This window comes from Aulonocara stuartgranti (assembly GCF_965226115.1).
Source record: "Aulonocara stuartgranti genome assembly, chromosome: 9".
Classification (NCBI taxonomy): Eukaryota; Metazoa; Chordata; class Actinopteri; order Cichliformes; family Cichlidae; genus Aulonocara; species Aulonocara stuartgranti.
In genome coordinates this window covers 15,190,762-15,213,837 of record NC_138960.1, presented here as the reverse complement: position 1 = coordinate 15,213,837, position 23,076 = coordinate 15,190,762, and the positions used below count along the sequence as shown (strand labels likewise).

The window sequence follows — 23,076 nt, the reverse complement described above, 5'->3', positions numbered from 1 at the left end:
AGCAGTGTTATTCATGAGTAGAGATGTTCAAATTGCAGTATTGTCTTTCAGTCTTCCATGTTGTCTTCCCTGCCAGCTGCCTGCACCAGTACCAGTGAGCTCTAATTACATTACTGATAAAACTTAATGTGATGTAGAGATGTTTGAAAAGTGCTCCAACTCATTCCTGAATGTAAACACAGACAAACTAGTCAGAGTATCTCATGACAGAGACACATGAGCAGGATTATCTGAGAATGATGCAGCAAAATGTTGTTGAGTGAGTGGTTTCTTCACTTATTGTGGATAAGTGCAGGAAACATTTTAACTTGTAATCTGTTTAACTATTTTTTTCCCCAAATGCTCCAAAAGGTTTCTTTTGTTTTTTGTTTTTGGTGTAAATGTAAAGTTTGCAACTATAGAAAGAAATAATAGCCATGTACTCACATTCCTTATGTTAGTAAGCTCTGTGATGATTAATATAACCAGTAGTATGAATATAACCAGAATCTACTGGTGCTAGCATGCCTACAGGCTGGACGTTTAAGCTTTAATCTGTTTGAACTTTTAGACACAGTCGTAAAGTTTGCATAAGCTTACTCGGGCAGATCGGCAAATACAAATAATGAAAATGAGGCAGACAGTAAAGTTGTAGATTTTCACAGCTGTGCTTTGACCCCACCCTATGGGGAAAAAACACCATTAAGGTGGGGTTTTGCTAGTAATACCTCATTTCATTTGATTTAAAAAAAATATTATTTTTATTCATCATATAGTGAACGACAATATTAACGTTCAGGTATTTGTGTTATATTTGTTTTATTTTAGGAGTATAACATCCGGTCCACTCCTAAACATGTGCTGTGGTAAACCTAAATGTAATTTGCCCTTCCGGTCACATGGAAGTGGTGTTTTACGTCATCAAAAACTGAGCTTTTAAAAATGTCTTCCAAGGTGAAGAAACTCAGTCTCAGCCAACTCAGTTTCTGCTTTTAGATATGTACGAGGAAAAACAACATTTTATCTTAGAAAGTCAGATGTGCGAGTCTCTATCTACATTTGAGACAAACTGTGCCCTTGTATTGTTTGATGGCTTCTGATTGGCCAACAGCTATATGGTTGGAGTTACATAGCAAAAAGCACCTCCCATGGTGTGCTAAACAGGTACAGGCTATATGGCTGGGATTTAATGTAGACAGAGATATTTTTGAAAAGGAAAAGTGGTCAATTTTAAAACATATCCATGCACTTGTAGATTTATCTTTAGGTGCATGTAAATGAGTAAATTCCTCCATTATCACTTCACGGGTCTTTTTAGAAAACATTTGCTTTTACTGTCATCGTCTTAGCCATTAATTCTAATGTTTATGGCATTTTGCCCAGTGTGTTCCCTGTGTTGATTTTGCTCTCAAGGACTTTATTTTTCTGTCATTTTGACCCCCATAAAAATCAATGTAAAATGAAGAACTCAGCAGTCGACGCTGTTATATCATCAGTCAGAGCTAGTGAGATTTGATTGATAGACAAATACACAGGGAATGAATAATAACAGCAGGGCTGGATGGGCTGGTGATTGGATACTGAGTATAAGGCAGAGTAGACTTGATACATAGAGAACTGGGAAGGTTGCTGCTTGTGCAGATCAGCCAGGTAACCTCAGATGAACTGAACATAAAGTTCAGAGGGTGGACAACTCAACCAAACAGGCGAAAAGAGAAATATGCAGTGGATTTCAGGCCTGAAGAGCACAGCTGAGGAGGTGAAGGGCTCCACACTGGGGTAGAGCCCAGTGGAAAGTCAAAAAAGAGAGACTGGCTGCAGGTAGACAGCGTGAAATGTTTAGAATAATTAATTTATTAAAATGAGTTCCTTAATTTGTTGGAGCCAACTGTGTGGTGAATTTTAAAGGAAGACTCTTCAATTTGTTCAAGTGAGCACTTTGATTTTTATGCCTTGTTTATTTTTGTTTCACTGAACTTAACTTTTCCATATTTTTGCTGTGTTGCTTGTTGAAACCTTTGATATGCTTTGCTTTTACACCTCTGAAACGAATCTAAAATTTGATGAAAATTAGCAACTTTAAATGGTAAATGGCCTGGTAGGTATTTAGTGCTTTTCTACTCTGATTGAGCACTAAAAGCCCTTTGTGTAAGAGCTTTAAAGCACACAATCACACTCTGATGGATGCATTTGGGCAACTTGGGGTTCAGCATCTCAGCTGAGGACACTTTGACAGGGAGACTAGAGGAGCTGGGGATCAAATAATTGACTTTCTGATTAGCAGATAACCCACGTCCTCATGAGTCACAGCAGAGATTTCCTTTCTTGAAACCTCTTTCTGCTATTGGTGCAGAAGGGAGTCAAAATGATAAGGGGGTAGTAAAACACGCTGTTGGGCTTAGGGGACATGCACAGTTTCATATCTGAAGGGTGGGACATCATAATAAAGTTTAAAAGTAAGAATTAAGATTTGAAGGGAAGCAGAAACAGGAAGTCTTTGGCACCCTATGAGCCTGCTCTGTGCCAGCTCTCACTCGCTTCAGGCTCTATTACAGCCTTGACCAACTCCTTCTGTCAGGCCAGATCCAACCATAATCCCTCTGTGGCACACTGAAGCCAGGAGCTTGGGGCTGGGAGCATGTTTAACATCTCGAGTTCTCTTATTCCACTATGGGGAAAGCCATCTTGGCATGACTGCGCTCCAAGATCAACACAAGGTTGACGGCCATCTGGTCTACAGCGCTGCAAATCCTCAAATGGCAAATACCACCCACAGCTTGGGCTCTGTCTCCCCAACAAACACAGCAGCAGCAGTAGCAGCTCCAACAATCAGTCAGTCAGGCCGGCGGCCTCAGACCAAACGAGGGAGATTAGATCAAACAAACGCTCCCGTGTGTGGGAAGGTGGCACGTCTCTTTAAACAGAGAGGTGATTGGCTTTGTGTTCTTTTATTTATAGCAGCGTTTATCTGAGGGAGGAATAGACTCAGTGAAGGCCGCGAGGCTCAGTCATCCAAGGGGACAGGGTTTGTGAGGCAGTCAAGGCTCTCCACACCACATGGAAAGGGGCTGTGGGCACAAGGGTACTATTATCCTCCTTCGTCGACATGCCCTCTCTGGATAATCATTTCTACGAGCACCACTATAAATCACTTTTAGTGCAATGGAAACATCTATTGTGATTGCCCGCCCTTCTATTGGCAAATGTCATCATCATAATAATACCTGGGAGGGTTGGCTTTACTGTGATTATGAGCACCATGCTGATGCGGGTAGGTGCGACACCAAATAAGTGAAGAACATCCTCAGGGGGCGGATGACTTTTATACAGCAGTGACACGCTCATGTGTTCAGTATGAAAAGTTCTGTCGAGTACAAACAGAAGGTAATCCTCAATCATCTGCTTTTACTCAGTCACTGGGATTAAGTTTTGTCACGTTGAGAACATCATTTTACTTTTATGGCTCTGTCACAGTAAATCAGCCACTTAGTGATAAGAAAAGCTTTGGGTCTTTTTAGAGGTTATGAAATAAAACACATTAAATTTTATATAAATTGTATTCAGATAAAATTTTATTATGGCTGTGGTAAGGTGTGAGTAGGGACTGATTGAACCCAAAATTTAACCTTTAACCTCCTAAGACCCGAACTCTTCCACAGCATGCATTTTTAATTTCTCTTTGATATTTGGGCTGATTGGGACCCGATAAATGTAAAAACAAAGAATTACCAGATTTTTTTTTTGCCTGATTTTTGTTCTAAGAAAAGTTAGAGGCACATATGAGGATATTCGTTTAAAATTTCGATAGAACAGTAGCAGTATAATGTCCTCATAAGTGGATATCAGGCCCCTGTAGAGCAAAATTGAGTATTTTGGTCTAAATAACCCAAAATGTGATGTTCACATATGTGGACGCCAGGTCCTAGGAGGTTAAGCGTGTAAAATGAAGCCACAGGAGATGAAAAAGAAAAGCTGCAGTTCCATTAATGTCCACATGAGGCTGTCTCTAAATTTGAGTCGATCTCCATAGACGCCAGAGTTAAACTGCCAAACTTTACAGGTAAAAAAAAATCATATTTACAGCCTGCAACAAAAAGCAAATGTGCCTATTGTGACCACTTTTATCTTTCTTAAAACGCAACAAATTATATTTTCTTGTATTTATTAATTTTTGGTGCCATTTTTGTCCGATGTCTCGACATACAGAGCTGTAGCTATCCCCCCAGGTCCTGACAGCATTTTTAATCAACAAAAAGCAGACTGCTGGATGGTTGAACTGTCAAAGCACTTTTTTAGGTTTAATTAGCAGGCATCTGTTAGTGTGCATTGCATTTGCACAGTTTATGAATAATAATAACAATAATAATTCTGGCTCCAAATAACAAACAATGGCCAAACATAGCCCTAACACAATAATGTGTTCACACCAAACATGAAACAAAGGAATTCAATCCCATTAAAAATCGCATGGCACCACCACCTTTTTTTTTTTTTTTTTTTTTTTTTTTTTTAAATGACATCAGAAACAGCAGTATGCGACATTACGTGATGGCAGAGCTTCAGTTCATCCTTTGTCATTTTTTTTTTTTTTTTTTTTTTAATAAATAGGACAGGGGGAATGAATGAGAGAAAGAGGGGGAGAGAAAGAAAGAAAACCAAAGGGGAGAAGAGACGGTGAGAAGGGGGGGGAAGAGAGAGAAAAAAAAAAAAAAGAACTCCTGGGTCACCTGTATGGAGAAAAAAAAAAAACAAAAAACAAAAACAAACAGAGGAGACAGCAAACAACAAAGAGCAACATAATAATAGAGAAAACAAAGCACCATCACAATAAACTAGCTAGTCATAGATATCAATATTTACTAAATAATAAACGATATTGTGCAGCAAGCAAGATAGACAGCGCACAGTGTGCTTTGAGGCAGCAGCCAAGAAAGCTTTAGTCCGCGTCTGTGAATACCCATGTGTGTACACCTGTGTGGATCAGCATGCTTGCATTCCAAAGGTTTCTCCATGTAATGATCTGCTAGGGAGTGTGGGGGGGCCACAGCCCCATCCTCCAGGGTGTGAAGCGGGTAGGAGGAGATCAAAACTCCAGACATCCAGAGGCCCCCAGAACACAAGAGACCATGGAAGACCAACAGAGGGGCAGCCGCGCCACTGTCCCAGTAAGAGCTGAGGAGAGTCCCAGATGAGGGCTCGCCCAGCAGCCGCGGAGCAGAAGTCAGGGGGAGCTGCAGTGACGCGCCCGTGAGCTCCGCCGGCCCCCAGCTGTGCCTGAGTGACCGAGCCCCAGGCCGAGAGGCCGGGGGCACCCCACCTCCAAAGGGGCCCGAGCGAGCCCCAGGCCCCGACAAGCGGCCGCCAAGGAGTGAGCCGGTGTGTACCCGGACGCCCACCCCCAGACACAAAGAACCACCAACACACCGACACCTGAGGGAGTCCGCCACCGGCAGGGGAAGTGGTGGTGGGTGGAGATAGGCCTCCAAACCTTGGAGGGCCTGAGGTGTCCCCAGAGAGGTGGCGTCTGATACCCAACCTGACATATAGACACAGACATACAGGCACACACAGACACAAACATCCATTCCCACCCTCATGCTCTCATATGCACTCACTCCACACTCAACCAACGTGGAGACAGACATAAAGAGACGCTGTACACACAATCACACTCCCCAAGCGTACTCTACAAACCGGGTCTAGGTACCCTTGCCCCTGGAGGGGGGAATTGCACCCAGACCCAGGTGGTGTTACCCTTTTCCCTGCGGTGGGGAGAGGCAGACCACCCCGACTCCGCAGCAGCAGGGAGGCCCCACACCCCAGACCACAGTCGGACGGCCAACTCCTCCTACTAGCCCTCCCGCTCCAGCAGGCACCACCACCTGAAACTGTCAAGCAGATTATATGGATTGTTCAGTCTTTTAAGTTTTCAGTGGCGAGAACAAGCTTACATAATACACATAATTGAAATACCGCAAGACACTGACATAATTAACGAGCTAACCATGCTAACGCGTTGACGCTGTGCAGCCCTCGCACGGGGCGATCCGCGTTAACTCGCTGACGGAGATTTTCCGCATTAATGCGGTTATGGCGTTAACGTCATTTTGACGAGATTAACGCTGACAGCACTAATCCCAACACTAACCGAAAGCCAAGAATTTAAGAAGAACAAAGAACCCCAACCAAAATCGGCCAGTTACCGTGGCACGGATTGCCGGTGGGATGAGGATTTCAGTCAAAAGCTGAAATCAAACTACAGAAACATATTTTCAGAAGAAGTCGTACAACTTTACTGGCTTTTAGTCAAGCCCTCCTCTGTTTCCCTGATCTGTCAAAGTGCAAACCTGAAAAAGACAGCAATAGCAAAGCTTGTCCTCTATTTTCAACTGTTGGTCTGACCAGGCGAAGGCTGACAAGTTTTTTCAACACAACAGGAAATGTTTAACTTGCATGAACAGTTTGCTTTACCTCACTGGAAAGACTGTAAATAATCACACCTTCATGTTTAGTGTGAACTCACCGTAGGGCTTCAAAACTAATCCAAAGCCATCTTTTGTATACATTCTTTGATTGCACCTACTCACCAGAGTCCCTTCTGCTAATGTACAGCAGCATAACTCGGACAAACCACACACAGAACATAGTGAACCAATACTTTTAATTGCAAGTATTTTTCAAGTATGATTATAATTAACACATGTTGTGTTGATTCTTATAAAATAGCATAGGAAAAAAATATTTATACTTTTATGTAAGTAGAGGATAGAATGTGAAGACTGCAATTACAGATTTGAATGTTTTAAATAAACATAGCATCTGTTTCCCAGTATGGAAGTATTGGATAGTTATGTTGCATTTTTTACATTTTGGCAATTAGTTTACCAGAAATCTAAGAGAAGATCAGTTAAACTGCATGGCAAAGAAAAATTGTCCTTAAGGCCTTGTTGCTGCTTTTTCTAGTGCTTTAACTGCATTGAATGACCTTCTGCAGGAGATAGTGTGCTCCTTTCATGGAGATAACCAGCTGTCATTAATGCCTGGATGGGAGACTCAACCCGTGCATTGGTTCATATGTGATTTTTTTTTTTTTGTTTCCTCTCTGGTCAGTGCCTCTGACCTGCACTTGCCTGTTAAATTGCTTAGAATTAGCATGTACGACAGAACTGGGACACATAAAAGCTGCTATTTGCTTAAGTCCAATGTGCCGCGTCAAACAGGCAAATCTTATGAGCTGCATGCAAAGAAAAAGAGAGAGAAATATCTAAGTTTGAAACCAGCTCCCAACAGTCTTTTGTAAACAGTATCTTCCAGGACCCTGATGTCAAACATTACCAAGCACAGAACTAACAAAAGGAGTTCTGTTGTTTGGGATCTGGGATGCATCAACTGCGTTATGTGTCAGCTACCAGTGTAGTTTCCTGCTCCCCTATCATCCTCCCCCCCAAACCCATTACACCTATCTTATCGCATTTTCCACTCCCAAAGCTTTGCAGTCACATTTTCTTTACTTGCCTTCCTAAAATTAAGGATCTTGCCTGCCTGCCAGGTTAGCTGCTCGTAGATCAATCCCCTGCCTGTTTAGTTAATTGTCGGCAATTGTGAACTGTGTGTAATTCATCCCTCGACGTAATCCATCAGCTGATCGATCGTATTGACGCACAGGAGTCTTCCTGTTTCGACGTGTGTTTATCACAGCGGTGTGGAGAACACGTGTGGAGAGAGGCTGATGGATGTTTGTCATGTTGATGAATATGAAACAAAGCACTGAAGCAAGGCATACGTTAACATGACTGTGACTTATGCTCACTGTAATATTATCAATTAAGTTTAGTTTAATTGTTTTTTCTAGGACACTTAATCACACTGAGGCTTATATAAAATATAGATTATTTTTTTTTATCTGCTGACTCAAAATCTTCAATCAAAATCCATGTTAGTATTCTGTTTTATTACTGTACCATGGCAGTTATCATGTTCATTCGTTCACACTTAAACAAATATATTTATGGTCTCAAAAAAAATATTCATATTCACTCATTCTGAATGCCTGATTGTGATTCTTTGCTGTTTTCCTTTTTTTTAGACACCCTGAAGTCACCTGAAGTCGGTTAAGGTTCACATTTCGGACGGCGCCATCTTGAGCTTGACATCTTGAAACCAGGGACACGGCAGACTCATAAGGTAAGGTCGCCACTCCTTAAAACAGCCTTCTTTATTGTCTGTGTTACTCTAAATTGAAAAATAATTTAGAGATAAGGACTGGAATTCATGATTGAGACCATAAATATATTTGTTTAAGTGTGAACGAATGAACATGATAACTGCCATGGTACAGTAATAAAACAGAATACTTTTAATGACGAGTATTTCCAATGCCAGCTACTAAGAGCAGCAATGTTTAAACATATAGTCAAATATTTGCGCACATCCTTAGTTAAAATTGCTAAAACTGATGAAAAAGAGTGGTTCGTGTGCAATAGTAACCAGACCAGCATTATTTGTTGACCTAAGCTAAGAACTTGGGAAGGGATACTTTTATTTTGTGGAACAAGGAATATTATTTATCTGAAAAAAGTCACCATAACAACTGATCACTAAATGAAAATCTGTAGATACCAATTAAGGGGCTTTTTAAATAAAAATATTGTTTGTAATCAGTGATGGGAATAACAGCGTTACAAGTAACGGCGTTACTTTTTTCAGTAACGAGTAATCTAACTAATTACTATTCCTATCGTTACAACGCCGTTACAGTTACTAACAAGAAAATCCGTTACTATTTTACAACAAACAGACGGTTGAAGCTGTGTTCAGTTTACCGCATCTTATCTCAGTTGCAAGGAAGTAGCTGTAAGTAATCTGGACGCTACAGCTTTAAGCAGCTGTGCACTCCCGTGGACGGTAATCACGATCACTGTCTAGCACAACACCTGGAGCTAAGGAGGCAAAACAATGGCATGAGTGCTGCTGTTTGACTGAGGAAGAGTAAAGTAGTTGTGGTAAGCCAATCACACGACCACTTAAAGACAAAGCAACAAGGTGATATATACCAGTTTTTAAATTGTGTTGATAAGCCACGTAAAACCAGAGTCATGATAAACAATATATATGCGGCGTTTTTTCCTCAATAGTTTTGTCACGTTTACTGTCTAAGGACAGTGCAGCGAGACCTCTCTGCTTATGAGCTAAAAGACAAAAAAAAACAGGGGAAGTTTTAGGAGTGACGGCAAGAGAGAGAGAAAGACATTAGAAAAAGAGAGAGAGCAAGTTTTGAGATGTGTGATTTAGCATGTTTGGAGTGTGTAGTTAATGTGTTGTCTTGTGTAGTTAGTGTGTAGTGTTGTGGATAGTTTTGTGTTGTGTGTCAGAACAATGAGGCGACTGCTGTCTCCAGGTAGAAACAGGAGTGATACACCTGCTGCTGTCAGACCTGCAGGTATCAGGCTGTGATGTTCTCCTTTATAGTGGACAGAAATTATTTTTTTGGAGTGGCACAAATAATTTGTGTGGCATCTTATTGAATGCAGAACAGCTGATTGTTCTGTAAATAGTTTGAAATGGTTATTTAAAAAATCAACGTAAACATGTTTGTGGTTCTTACAGTAAAAAATATAACTTTTCTACTCTGATTTTATGTTTTTTGTCTGATTTTAGATCAACTGTGTTAGTACAGTATGTCAAAATGAAAACATGACTGTAAATTCAGACACGTTAGATTGTGCTGAAAAGAATGATACCAAACAAGGCAAAGGAAATAGTTTTTAAAGGTAAAATGTTGAGGTAAAATCAAAAGTAGTTAAAAATGGCCAATTATACCCTGGACCCCAGAGGGTTAAACGTTTTTTTAAAGTAACGCAATAGTTACTTATCAAGTAATTACTTTTAGAATCTTGTAACTCAGTTACTAACTCAGTTACTAGTTAGTTCTTCAAAAAAGTAACTATAATTAATTACTTTTTCAAAGTAACTTGCCCAATACTGTTTGTAATAACGTTGAACAAGAAATTTGAATACATCACTTTAGGTTTTGGGAAAGTGAGGACAAGCTATACAAGTTTACAACTGATACTTTAGCAGCAAGTTGATTTTAAAATTCACAACTGTAACAGCACCTGGTTTTCTTTCATGCGGAACGGGTATCGAGACAAATTTGAATTGGATGATCAAGGACAACCAAAGGCCAGTTTTTACAAGTGGTGTCACAAAGCATTTATAATGAATTCTAAGCACCTCAAATGCAGGGTCTGTTCAGTGAATGGGTTTCACAATTCTTAAGTTTAAAATGCTCACACTCTCACATGTGACAGCATCTGTTGTGCCAGTGATACACACAAGCCCACAGCAACAGCTCACGGTGTGAGCAAGGTGATGCCATGCATGCATAAAAACGGAATTGAATAGATTTCCCTGCATTTGCAGCACTGTAATAAAGTATTTATTTAGTATTTTTCTTGATTTCTTTTATTTCTTTTTTTACCTTTTTTGTCACACTTGTCGCACGTTACAGCGAATAAAACAAGCTTTATATCAGACAAATAAATAAATATATATTTATAGTTTTTTTGTTCATTTCTCAATGATGATTTCATTTATTATTGAGAAAGGGGTTATCCAAACCTGGTTATAAAATGGCCAGCTTCCCCCTCCGGTTAAATCATGAATTCTTTCTAATAACCACATGTTTTAAAAAAAAAAAGCTATCATATCAAAGTTTCACCCTCGAAATTCTTCCAGTTGTGACAACCCAATTATTTTCTGACATCTCATAGAAAGAGCACAAAACAGCAATTAACAGAACTAATAAATTTTGATTACTCGATAAGAAAGATGAATATTAGTTGCAAAACTAATCCAGCAGTCCTATTGTATCTTGCTAATGAAAGAAACCTGAGCTCACCTCTCTTGACAGACACACTGTGCTACAGAAAACCTGAAACTGTTCCAAAAATCATTGTGTGAGTAATGAACAGGATAAGGCCTGAGACTCGTTTTTTGATGGAGATGAATTACCGAGAATGAAAGAAAGAAGACAACGAAGGGGAAAAAACCACTACAAAAGCAGCAGAAACACCGACTGACAACCCAGACTCGGCGCTCAGATCTCAGAGTCCAAGTCTCTGACAACACTGATGGCAGTGTCTGCACTGGGTGACAGGCCCGATCCATTTGGCGCAGCGCGTGAAGACACAAACACAAGCTGTCTAAAGAGAGTAAGGTAGACTTCAATCAGCTAAAAGGTGATAAAACATAATTAATTCAATCACCCACTCAGAGGACAGGGAGGGTAGAGGAGAGAGAGAGGCTGAGAGGAAAGCAAAAACCTGGAGGGATGCATTCGCACGGGCACGTTAATGGGAAACTGCACTTACTTTCTTTCAAAGCCCTTTCTACCTATTTATCCACTACTCAATAAGGAGCTTGCATCTGATTCTGTGTGGTTTCACAATACAGCCATTAAACACACAGTCGTTCAGCAGCGCTTGTGCATGCAGATAAAAAAGAGAAGGGATCCATGTTAATATAACTCATACTTAGACACCTTTATTCATTAACAGTAACCCGGATCATGATAAATGACTAACAGAGGGGACGAGTGCATATGTATGCCTGCCTGCGTCGTCCTAAAGCTGCCCGAGAGACCATTAACACCTCGACCAGTCCAGCTTTCTGTATCAGGGTCAAGTAGGCTGCGATTAGTCCACCACAACATGCACCGCACCTCCTCGAAAAGAGCCTGAAAAACAGGTTTCAATAAAAGCAAGAGCATCAGATTCCTTCTTGTCAGCCTGGTGTGAAATATACACCAGGAAAATTAGTAGTTTGTGTGTGAAGGTAGATGACAGTGAGAGACGGAGATCAGAGAAGTGAGAGTGAATCCGTGAGGGGAAGTAGATGTTCATTTCATGAAGTATATTCCTGAGAAATGGCGTACTGGTGAAAGTCGACTCCACTTCCCCAAGGCACACCGGTCTCCCACAAGAGGAAGGTGTGAGGAAGGAGAACAATAGCTCCTCAAAGGCAGAGTCAGGTTTCAGCACAATTGCTGCCCGCAGTTATACAAGGCCGTTACATCCTGTCTCCCATGACAACCAAGCCCCAAGCTCCGGGGATTGGCCTCGCCGGTCTTACCTGACCACAGCAGGTAGTCGCTACTAGAGATGAGCTGATGACACAAACAAGCTCCTATTAACAAAACATTTAGCTTTCATTAGTTTGACATTTAAAGTCCTCATACTTCCATAATTTAGCTGCCAGTGGCAGCAGTTTCTTATCAGCATGTTTTGATCCTTTGTAGGTCTCCACAAATCAATATTAATTAAATAAATATTTCATACTCACAGTGAATCAAATAACAAATGTTAAGAAAGGGCTAGTGTGCAGTTGATGAACCCAGAGAAAATTAGGCTATCAGACAGTCTCTGAATTTAACATTGAGAACAAAGTAATTTGATTCCTAAATAAAAACATTAAAGATGCAAAGGAAAACTGCTGTTACCCGTTAGCCCAGTCTAACAGCAAATCATGAAACAATCTGTTCTCGTTCAGTAAGTAATATAATATCATGTACTTTATTGTGTCCTAAGATGAATTTGTTGTGCTGTTACAGAAGTTGCTTTAACACAGAGTCAGTAAACATGGAAAGAAAAGAGAAATTTCAAAGTGCTTTAATTTTGCAAGTTCACCTGCAACAATCGAAACATGAACTGTTTGGAAAAGCGGATTTCAAAATCAGAGAACATCAGGGATAATTATCAAGGAGCACAGAGAAGGAAGACACAGCTTACCAAGGTGACCTGACAATGACTGAGACAGTGTTTAAAAAAGGTATACAAAGCACAGCTGAAGACAACGTAATGAGACGGGTGGAAGGTAAACTTAACACAAGACACAGAGAACAATAGCTACCAAAATAAAACAGAAAGTAAGACACAACTGAAACAAGATTAACTTGAGACAGGAGACACCAAAAGACAAAAATCACAGAGACTGGAACAGAATGGAACAAAAAAGGGAGCAAACTAAGTACTACCTGAAAGTCACAGTAACAGAAGTCTTAACAAGACTAGAAAATAAACCATAAAGAACCCATGAAATACAGAAGATATACAACCACGAGTGAGTAAAAACAACTCTGTTAATAGAAAACTAAATACTGACTAATTAGGACACTCATGTAGTTCTTTATGTTTGAAAAACCCACAAAAAAAGAAAACCTTAATACAAGGCCCAGAGACTAACAAAAAAGCCTCTGTAAGAGCACAAAACGAATTCAAGGAGGCAAAATACCGCACATGTATTGTCACATGGACACAAAAAGCATGCGCTACAATACAATACAAAGTTTTATATGGGTAATGTTTTGTCTAGAAAACTAGTATTATGTGTTACATCCTACAGAGAAACAAGATCTACAAGAAGATTGGGAAAAATACAAGCCGCATAATCCAGACACAAAAATACTCGATTTTCAGAAACGGTGTATTTATAATCTGCTGCTCTTTAGAGCTGATGACTCAGTCTGTTGGCTCAGTTCTAAGGACTTTGAAAATATTTGTCTCTGTCCAATGCCCCTAACTGTCTGCTGCAGCTTTATAAAAGCATAATTAACCTTGTTAGCCATGTCCAAAACCTACAAGCTTACACGAAATCTGCTATTCTGTCTTGTTAAAGTACTAGCAAATGGCACAGATAACCACCTGAATCCACCTTGCCACCTTCAATTTGCAGATGTGGGACTAAAAAGAACATAGAAGTGCTCACGTTGGCATTGTAAATCGTAACAGCTGTGAACTTACTAAATCAATAGTTCATTTGTATTCGCGCACACGTGTTAGCATAAGAGAACTGAGTTCACTTGTTACAGTGTGGTTATCTGTATTTTGGGGTTTTTTTTGTGAAAGCAAATTTTCCTCTGGGATTGTAGATGTTGTCTTTGATATGAGAGCAATTAGATGAAAAAGAAAAATTGAATAAAAATTGAATTGGGTCTTGTGTGGATTGATTTTATGTCACTAATGATTAAATCTTAATATCTAGCGGACTCGTAGATCATTTTAAACTCACTTGACGCAGATTAATGGTGAGGCTTGTTTGATTTTTCTTTTTTTTTGGTGCGACTGAAATAACATTTAACTGACATCCACTAGATTTACTTTCGACCTGATGGCAGATTACAGCATCGCAGTCCAATGTAACGTAGCTGGCATACAGGACGGCACGCTATAATCCCGTTACAAGCTGGTTTGTTGTTGTTTGTATAAACCCCTTATAATCTTAATATCTGCCGGTCCTGCCATCATAATAAATAGCTCCTATCAAACTGTATCACTTTCTAAAGCTGCTTTGTCTGTTATGAGAATTTTGAAGCCGTAATAAATGGAGATAAGGCGGGCCACATGACAAAAATCCCCATAAATTTGTTTTAGGGACAATTTATATAATGATATGGATGGTTTCCAAAGACGACACACAGCTTTTGTTTCCTTTTGTGCGCCAGTGGATAATGACGCTCATCAAGAAAAAGACCTGTAAGAAAAGCGAGGAAGCATTATAGTTAAAAAGAGACACAAACAATGAGACAGAGAGTAGAAGGGAAACACAGAGCAGCTTCTGTCTCAATGTGGATAATTACATTTCTACCTTTCTCTGGCAGTTGCATAGCCTTAATGCTCGTAATTAATTTCATTATTTTTGGCCCTGGCTGTTGAGTGCAGATTAGTTCTCTCTGAGTTGTGGGGATAAACACACAGTAATTGCTTATTACTCTCAGAGCCCACATTAGATTATACTAAAGCCAATGAATTAGAAAATATCCAATCACCTTTAGCTAAAATTCAAAACCCGCTTCTGTTATTGCCGGCGCTTGTTTTCATTTGTCCAATACATCCTTCACTGTGTGTGGATCAACCTGTAACGATGCTCCAGGCCCAGATACTCTGAATTACTTCTGTATTTGTTCTTTTAATGTCATCTTTTCCTGGCTTTCCCAAATTTACTGCAAGATTACTCACTTAGAGACTTTCTGCATAGGTCTATATGAGCAAGAATATAGTAGAAATACAGGTTTTGATGGTTTTTTGAAACACTGTTCTCTCGTATAGAGCAGCAGTGTTGGCAAAGATGAAAAGCCTTACTCAAAGTGGACCTCCGTGGTTGTTGCTTATCAGCAGCTCCCAACTGAGATTTTACCAGCTGGACTCGAATTGAGTGCCTACTGCTTTTAATAGTGGCTCCCTGGCATTTGTTTAATATTCACCGGGCTTGTAAAATAAGTTACTCTGTGTTTGTCACTAATTCTTCAGAGAAAACTTTAGGAGGTATTAATAGTGTGAGAGCCAGAGAAGCTTTTTTTTAATCATCCGACTAATTAATTCTCACCAAAGTTCTCGTTAAGTTAAAAATGAATTTATGATTAACCACTTTACACCCACACATCTGTTTTCACTTATGTTGTTTTCCCTTATGTTGCTCTTCCCTGATTAGATCTCACAACTTCAGCATTCCTGTGAGTTTTCTTACACTTCAGAGCAAAACTGGTGGGACTGACAGGGCCATCGGAGCTGTTATTTGTTAATGAAAAGCAAGAGGTGATGGAGATCCTCCAGATCCTCCACTGGTATCCACCGGAGCCAGGTTGAAACCCATGTTGGTGCCATTCCTTTGGACATTCAGAGCCTGGACATGCCACCTGAAAATCCCACCTGGGCTAGCACGTGCAACTTTACACAATGCTATAACAATATGTATTAACAATTAAAAACATGTGGCCCAGCAAGCCATATATTATTATCATTACCTCCTTTATTTAAACAAGTACTCTCATTGTGATCGAGAACTTAAAAGACACCTATACAAATACACATATACAAAAATTGAGACAAACAGCTACATAACAAAAGGACACATATACACAAATGTTTGAATAGCTGCAGATGAACTAATGCAACCTTTAAAATGTTCCAGTGAAGTCAAAGAATACAGCATCACAGCTGTTTCATTTATAGGCAGCACGTTATTTAAATCCAGTTTTTCCCATTTCAGTATGAACAAGAGGTACAGCTAATGTTAAAATGTCCTACAAACTGACATAGTAAGTACTGTATTTAAATTCAAGCAAGGAGTGGAGGTAAGCAGGGAATCTTTGCAGCGAAGGCTTGAAAATAAGCATCATACAATGCTGCTCTTTTCAAGTTACCAGGCGGAACCATCTTTCTTATTCATATAAGATGCAAAGGTGACTAAGAAAAGAATCGCCAGTGATGAATCGTAACGCACTGTGATGCACAGAATCAAACGGCTTCAAGGTGGATATAGAAGCACGAATATAAACAATATCACCATAATCAAGTGCAGACTAAATCGTGGCTTGTACAATGATCTTACGACTAGTGAATGACAAACAGGATTGGGTTCTACATAAAAATCCAGTCTTCATCTTTAGTTTTCTTGAGATTACGCCCACACATGAACAAAGATCAGGCAGCTACGTCATTAACATTATGACACTTTTATTCTAAACTACTGCGTAATCCAAAAGCACATAGTTCTTCTTATAAAAAACAAAAAGACTTAGTTTCGAACATTTTTACCGTCACTACTGCTCACTCTCCTTTTCACTCTCCTAAGAGCCCTAGCTGATATTCCTGGCACTTCCCTCCCTCTTGGTGCGTAGTGGGGAATATTTCATAATTTTATTTTTGTTTTTCTATTTATACACAACTTTTGAAGAAAGTACTTTTTGCATAATTGTTTAAATTAGGTTTTAGACACTCTAAAGCTTTAAGTACTATATTTTTTTTTAAGTATATTTTTGGGGGCTTTTTGCCTTTTTTTTTGATAGCGCAGCAGTGACTAGATCAGAAAGCGGGGAGAAAGAGGGAAGACAGCACAGGGCCTTGGGTTTGAGATTAACCCAGGCTGGTGGATATTTTCCAGGGAAGGTTTGCTGTGGTTCAACCTCAGCCAATGACAAGCTGTTGGTAGTTTCGAAAGAATCAGATCACAATAGAAGCAACTGGAGGGTGCCTGAGCTCCCCCTTAGAGACAAGGTGACGAGTTTGGTTGTTCAGTAAGATAAAGTCACAACTTTTAAACATTAAAAACACCAAGTTGACGTAACTTACTTATTGCCTCCTAAGTGAGGTGTTTTGAGGAGGTCTCAAAGAGACCTCAAGATTATGCCTCTACAGCTGGAACACCTAAGTGTCCTCCCACAAGAGCTGCTGGAGCTGGCTAGGGAGAAGGAAGTCTGGGTATCTTTGCTTGAATTGCCGGCCTCATGCCATGACAAAAATGGAGGGATGTTGCCAGTCAATAACAAACTTTGCTTAAAGCTACGTGTTCTGCAGAAAGCTTTATAGCTCTATAGTGCAAAAAGTGGACGTGGAATAAAATACACAAATGAAGCATGAGTAATTATATCGGTGATGCAAACACGGTTAAACACAGAAATGGAAGGATAAAAGTGATGTGAAGCAACTAAAACCACTGGAGTTAAATACAGGTGTAGGGATCCAAAGTTAAAATTTATCCATAGGAACAAAAGCTAGTAGCAATCCAAAGCAACTCTTTTCTAAATTTCAAAAAGTATCCTAAAATATAACTTTGCAGTCACTAGTGTGGCAACACTTGGACATATCTCTGACTCAGAGCTCAATATGTGGTTACAGAAATGTGCTTATCTGTCACGAACAGGAGAAAATCTACCTGAGAAGCACATCAGAGCACAGGCTGTTATGAATGGGTCATAACTCCTGTAACAAGATCTCTGCAGAGAAACCTTGTGTTCCATCAGGCAGGGTGAGAGTTTGACGGGGACTGAGGACAGGACTTCTGACAGTGCTTCTTTTGATGAAGCCAGTTTTCAGTGTGACTCAGTGAAAAGCCAACATAACGAGATCTAGTAGTTAGGAGGGTAGGTGAGACAGACACCCAATGGAAAAGAGAGGAAAGATGAATCACTGTGGCAACAGAAAAAAATGGTGCTTCAAAGAATATTCACACGCCTGCTCTCGAGGTCCTCATTTCTGCATCGTCGTGCTTTGTTTGTTCACTTAGGAGCTACTCGCCAGAGATTTTTTTTCCCTGCTCAAGGGTTCTTCAGGGGACTAGAGCAAGATTTTAATGATAGAGGGTGTCCTGTGGTGTGTGCTTGTTAATCTGATGTTGTCTTATGATGATGTGCTGATGACCACAGTTCTAGTCACAACCCTAAAAGGATATTCTGATAGCATAGGTCTAGGTTTAGGATAATCATAGATGGTGACTTAGGTTAAAGTCCAGTTTACTTCACCCTGTTTATTTCCCATTATTGAGTTGACTGTGAACACCTGCAGACATATAAGACCAATTCAAGATGGTTTACCAGCAGCTTATAAACTTTCATGAACAGCCTTTTCTTTCTTAATTCTCTTTTTATAGAGACATTTTCTCCCACGTTCTGTCTTTTAGAGAAAAAGGATTTATAATAACTGGGAATTGCAGTGAGACCAGGTGTACCCTGTCTATCATCTATAAGTTTATAGTGGCATAAAATACAGATGCTATTTATTATTTAAATACTCAAAATCAAGGAGTGGACAGCTGAGGACAAACACGGCGGTTCTGTGAGTTGTCTGTCTACCCAACACCTGACAAGGAGCCACAGTTAGCTTTTATCAGTAAGCAGCTGGACTGTCCTTGAGGTCTTTTGTGGAGACAAAACAGAAGGCACCAAAACAGTCAGGTCATCATGCTTCACGCAGGTTCCACAAGGACTGAGATGTCAACTCCACCTCCCGAAAAATCTAATCTAACTTTGTACTCTCCATCACCTTTGTGAAAAAAGTAAGTCGTAAGTTAGTAACTAGAAGGCAAACTGTTTATGGTCGATCCATATGCATACAATTACACAGTGACCAAAAAAATCAATAAGCACAAGCAGTAATATATGGAAACATAGAAGGCAAACAGATTATCTGACAACTGATGAGGGAAGACGTAAGACTATTTAGAGACAGAGCTGATGAGACATAGGGCAAACCACAGAGTACTTCAGTTGAAGACAACTGGACTTGGAAGTCTTTCTTTCTTCTCCAGAACTGAAGGAACCTTTTATGGGATTGCTCCCATGGAAACAAACCAGCTACTTTAGTATTGGAACTGCCAACATGATTCAGAGACTACTCTCCAACTGGTCAAGGAATATACATTTCTCTGAAGAAATGTGTGTGACGGGTTTCTATAATTTACTACAAAAAACATGACTGAAATTGCACTTGAAAAAAGGGGATTAAATATGTAGCTAAAGTTCTTGGTTTCCTCTAGATTATTAGGGAGAAGTCTAATCTCAGTTCATTTTGAGTTGTATGGAGTTTTAAAGGTTTAAAGTTTGCAAGGTTTTGCATCAGCCACAATACAAAGCAGATAAATGTATTTTTAAAAGGTGCTCATTAGTTAGTTATAGCATCTAGCATGGCTGCATTAATCTGCTACAAGGCCCCAGGGGCAAAGACGAGGTGCTGGTTCTCTCATTAACTGCCCATTACTCCCACTCCGTGCGCAATGTTTTTCAGTAATGGAATACCCCCTGACCCAAGGTTGATGGTCTCTAAACTTGATTTTTGACACGGAGATCTGCTTAAATATGTCAGCTGATACTGCACTTTAAACCTGAAAGTTGATCTTACAGCACAGGTGAACACGTCGGCTAATAGTGGGTTGATTACATATCAAGCGCAGAATGGGCCCCATTATCGTTCATTCGTAAGGAGTCGTGTTTGAGTCCAACATTCACTCTTCTTTTATCACTATCAGATTATAGAACTCCTAAGGGGGATATCTCTCTCTTTAGCTGATAAATGCTCAAATATCTTCAATCTGTTTGGATGCAAGTTTGCTAGCAGTCACTTTAGCAATAGGCATAGTTGTTGAATCTCACTGATGTGACCTTATTAGTAGTTTTTCATTTACAAAAATGAACTGGGAAAGTCTCATGCTCCTGGTTTCTTCTTTAATGTTTGTGTTATTCCATATCTTTGTTACTTTCTTCTTCTTCTTTCTTTGCACTTCTGGTTTTTTTTTTGTTTTGTTTTGTTTTTTTACTTTTTCAACTTTTTGTCCATCTCCTGTGACTTGACTTGTTTTCTTTGGGTGCAGTTGAATGCTCGGTTTTGCTTAGGAAGAGTTAGTGAAGTTATCATGGATTTTTGAGTTTCAGTATCCAGCCATAATCACAACTGTATGATATCTAAAAGAAGACTTATTTGGCTTTTGGAATATGTTCTGCAAAGTCTTGGCACACAGGATACCAATGATTGACATATGACCTGGTAGTAATTATATTAGAGGGTTACCAACCCAAGTTAGTCTGGAATGAACGATCAGCTTCAAAGCTCTGAGTGTAGATGCAGAGCGAGACCACATTTTCTTATGTATGTAACCCAAACAAATTAAACAAAAGAGATTTTTTGGAGCAAGTAGAAGTTAAAGTTGAGAGAGAATTGGGTACTTACAAATGGAGGGAGTTTTTTCTTCTTTCCCCATTGTTGCCTTTCCCACTGTTTGTACCCCCGTGCTCATAGGGGCTCATATGATTGTTGAGGTTTCCTCTGTATTTTGTCGGGTCTTTACCTGACAATATAAAGTCCCTTAAGGCACATGTTGTTGTGATTTGGTGCTATATAAATAAAATTTAATTGAAAATTGAATTACAAATAAGCAAGATAATTTCCACTGTTAGCTCCAGCCGATTTTCTTTGTTGGCAGGCTGACCTGTGCTGTTTCTGCTGCTGCTGCTCTGGGGTTTACTAATCCTTGTGGATTCTACAATATATATACTGCATGATGTATGCAGGTGTTACATGAGCAATCACATCTAGTTTCCAGCCCCTGCAGTTCCCAGTAAAAACTAGTATAAAGGTGGACCTTGGCAAGCAAACATTGCCAACTTAAATTCAAATTAATGTCCCCTAACAGAGCCCTTCCAGAAGCTACTCTTGTTACTCAGCACCCATACTAAAATGCATTTAAAGCACTAAATTAACTTGCTTTCAGCGGGACATAAAATCTGCATGTGCAGGCCTATCTAGTCAAATCTGATATAAAACGCTTAAAAGTTTGCTGCGAATTAAAGTAACCCCGACCCCTATTAACCTTTAGTTCTCCTTGGAAAATACAGCAACTGTGTCTTTGTTGTGTGCTGAGCTAGCTAGATTCTGAGGTTCTGTGACCACAACTTTCGTTATATTTGCGTCTGCTGACACATGACAGGGATGAGAAGTTAAAAAATGATGTGCAGAGTGTGCAGGTAGGGCCTGGGGTGACATTATTTCCTCCATGGCTCGCTTGACAATGTTTTGTATTAAACTGTCTATCAGATTTAATTACTCATTAACTGAAGGTGATGTTCTGGATCGCTGCAGTCCACTTTAAACCCTCAATCCAGATACAAATACTTGTACAGAATGCATGGAGGCATGTTTAAAAGCCAGACTAAATTTCTTCTGAAGGACTGGAGGAGTTCTGGGCGGCAGCAGCCTGGCCCTGCCACTAAAGGTAATAGGGTCAGACAGCTGCATATTAGCCGCGGATCATCTGCTTTGACACAGCCTTGGATCTAACTGGCGGCAGCAACCCAGAACCCATACCTGTCCCAGCAGGCATATCCCAGAACTCGCTGCATATACAGGGGACTCAGTTGCATGCCTTTTCCTCCCCAGCTTCCCAGGTACACTTCACGCCTCGTGGATTCTCCGTGCGGGCCTCATCTTCGAAGACATCCACACTCTCTTCTTGCGAAGGTTGGCAGATACATGCAAAATGCACCGAAGCAGATGAGTTGCAGAATGTGCTTGCTCTGATATACAGCACCTTCTCTCCAACCACGTGTTTTGTTAGAGGTCCATAAGTCCCGAGGAGATGGGAGGTCTGGCCATTTATTTCACAGACACTAGAGCAGATCAGACTGAGAGAGCTCCCTCTCCCCACGGCCCCTCATTTGAACAAGACAAACACAAAGCCTGTAATTAAAGATGTAACAAAAGCTCTGTCAATTGTTTTTCCTCTCATCTCCGCTGGCGTGTCGCCTTGCATTACGGCACAAAGCTTAGTCTGGCGTGCTCCGGGACTGAAGGCTGCTACGCAAGGTTCAGCTGTCCTCATATCCACTTGACTTAAAAAAAATAGCCCAGTGCCCCTTTGAAACAAGAAACACACATTCATTTGTGTTCTTCTTTTGTTTTAAGCTTCATAATATCAGGGATGGAGATAATGAAATCCTTTGGAGCTCACAGTGATTTATATTGCATGACTGAGCAGTTTGGGATTTGTTGTCTCGCTCAAGGACACTTTGAAAGCACGCATGGTTGTTGATGGACGTATGCTGGCTGTAGAGGGAATTGAACCTATGAGCAAACTTGAGTTTGTTTTTCTGCTTAAAATATTTCTTGACGACAGAGCTGCTCTGAAAGCAGAGATAATCTAATTGATTACTGGACAGAGTCGAAGATCTGCAGTGGTTGTTGAAGTAACAAAAGATACAAAGGGGACAACAAAGACACAATAACTTGCATGTTTCGTAGGAGACCACTTGGCTTTGATGGAAGGTGCATCATCTCTTACTGTCACTGTCTGTCAAAGGTGTTCATTTGCAATTGGATTTGGAAGGATAGTGTTACTGAACTCCTATAAATCATCTTCACAAAGCACTTATTAAATTAGGATAAAATTCAATGCACTATCCATTGCCAGCTCACATCTCTTACAACATATTAGACAATTCTGAACACCAAATAAATTAAAAACCTAACTACTTCTGTCCTTTTACTCCTGGAACTACACCTGCATGTAATTTCATTGTCACTGCAGCAAGGTGAAAACACTGGAATTCAGCAAAGATTCAACTTTTATTTGCAGAATGTGCAACAGAAAATTACGTTTAATAAGTCCAGTGCATCAGAGTCCAATAAGGGAATTCAAACGCCACAAAGGAATTTGACCAGGAGCAGACGTTGTGACAAAGACAGCACTACATAAACACTGACGATGAACTGGGGATTACACACAGAACAAGACAAAACCTTGTGGTGAAGTCAGCTAGGAAGCAATCCTTTAAAG

General features: G+C 40.1%; 1 protein-coding gene and 1 long non-coding RNA gene across 8 annotated transcripts in view; one reads left to right on the top strand and one right to left on the bottom strand.

Moving 5' to 3' along the window:
* LOC309714817 (cadherin-20-like) overlaps positions 1-23,076 on the top strand; it is a 98,472-nt gene that overhangs the window by 29,652 nt on the left and 45,744 nt on the right. For 6 of the 7 annotated variants that reach the window (XM_082547518.1, XM_082547520.1, XM_082547515.1 and 3 more), the window contains one exon: positions 8,066-8,163. The gene's annotated coding sequence lies outside the window, so the exon portion shown is untranslated. Of the gene's footprint in view, positions 1-3,315; positions 3,364-8,065; positions 8,164-23,076 lie in introns of those variants that run through there. The other variant, XM_082547522.1, reaches the window with a different exon arrangement.
* Positions 4,557-5,786, bottom strand: LOC309714799. Its single transcript, XR_014279030.1, has 2 exons — positions 4,951-5,786; positions 4,557-4,706 (listed from the first exon to the last, which is right to left on the bottom strand). It is a non-coding gene; the product is annotated as an uncharacterized lncRNA (long non-coding RNA).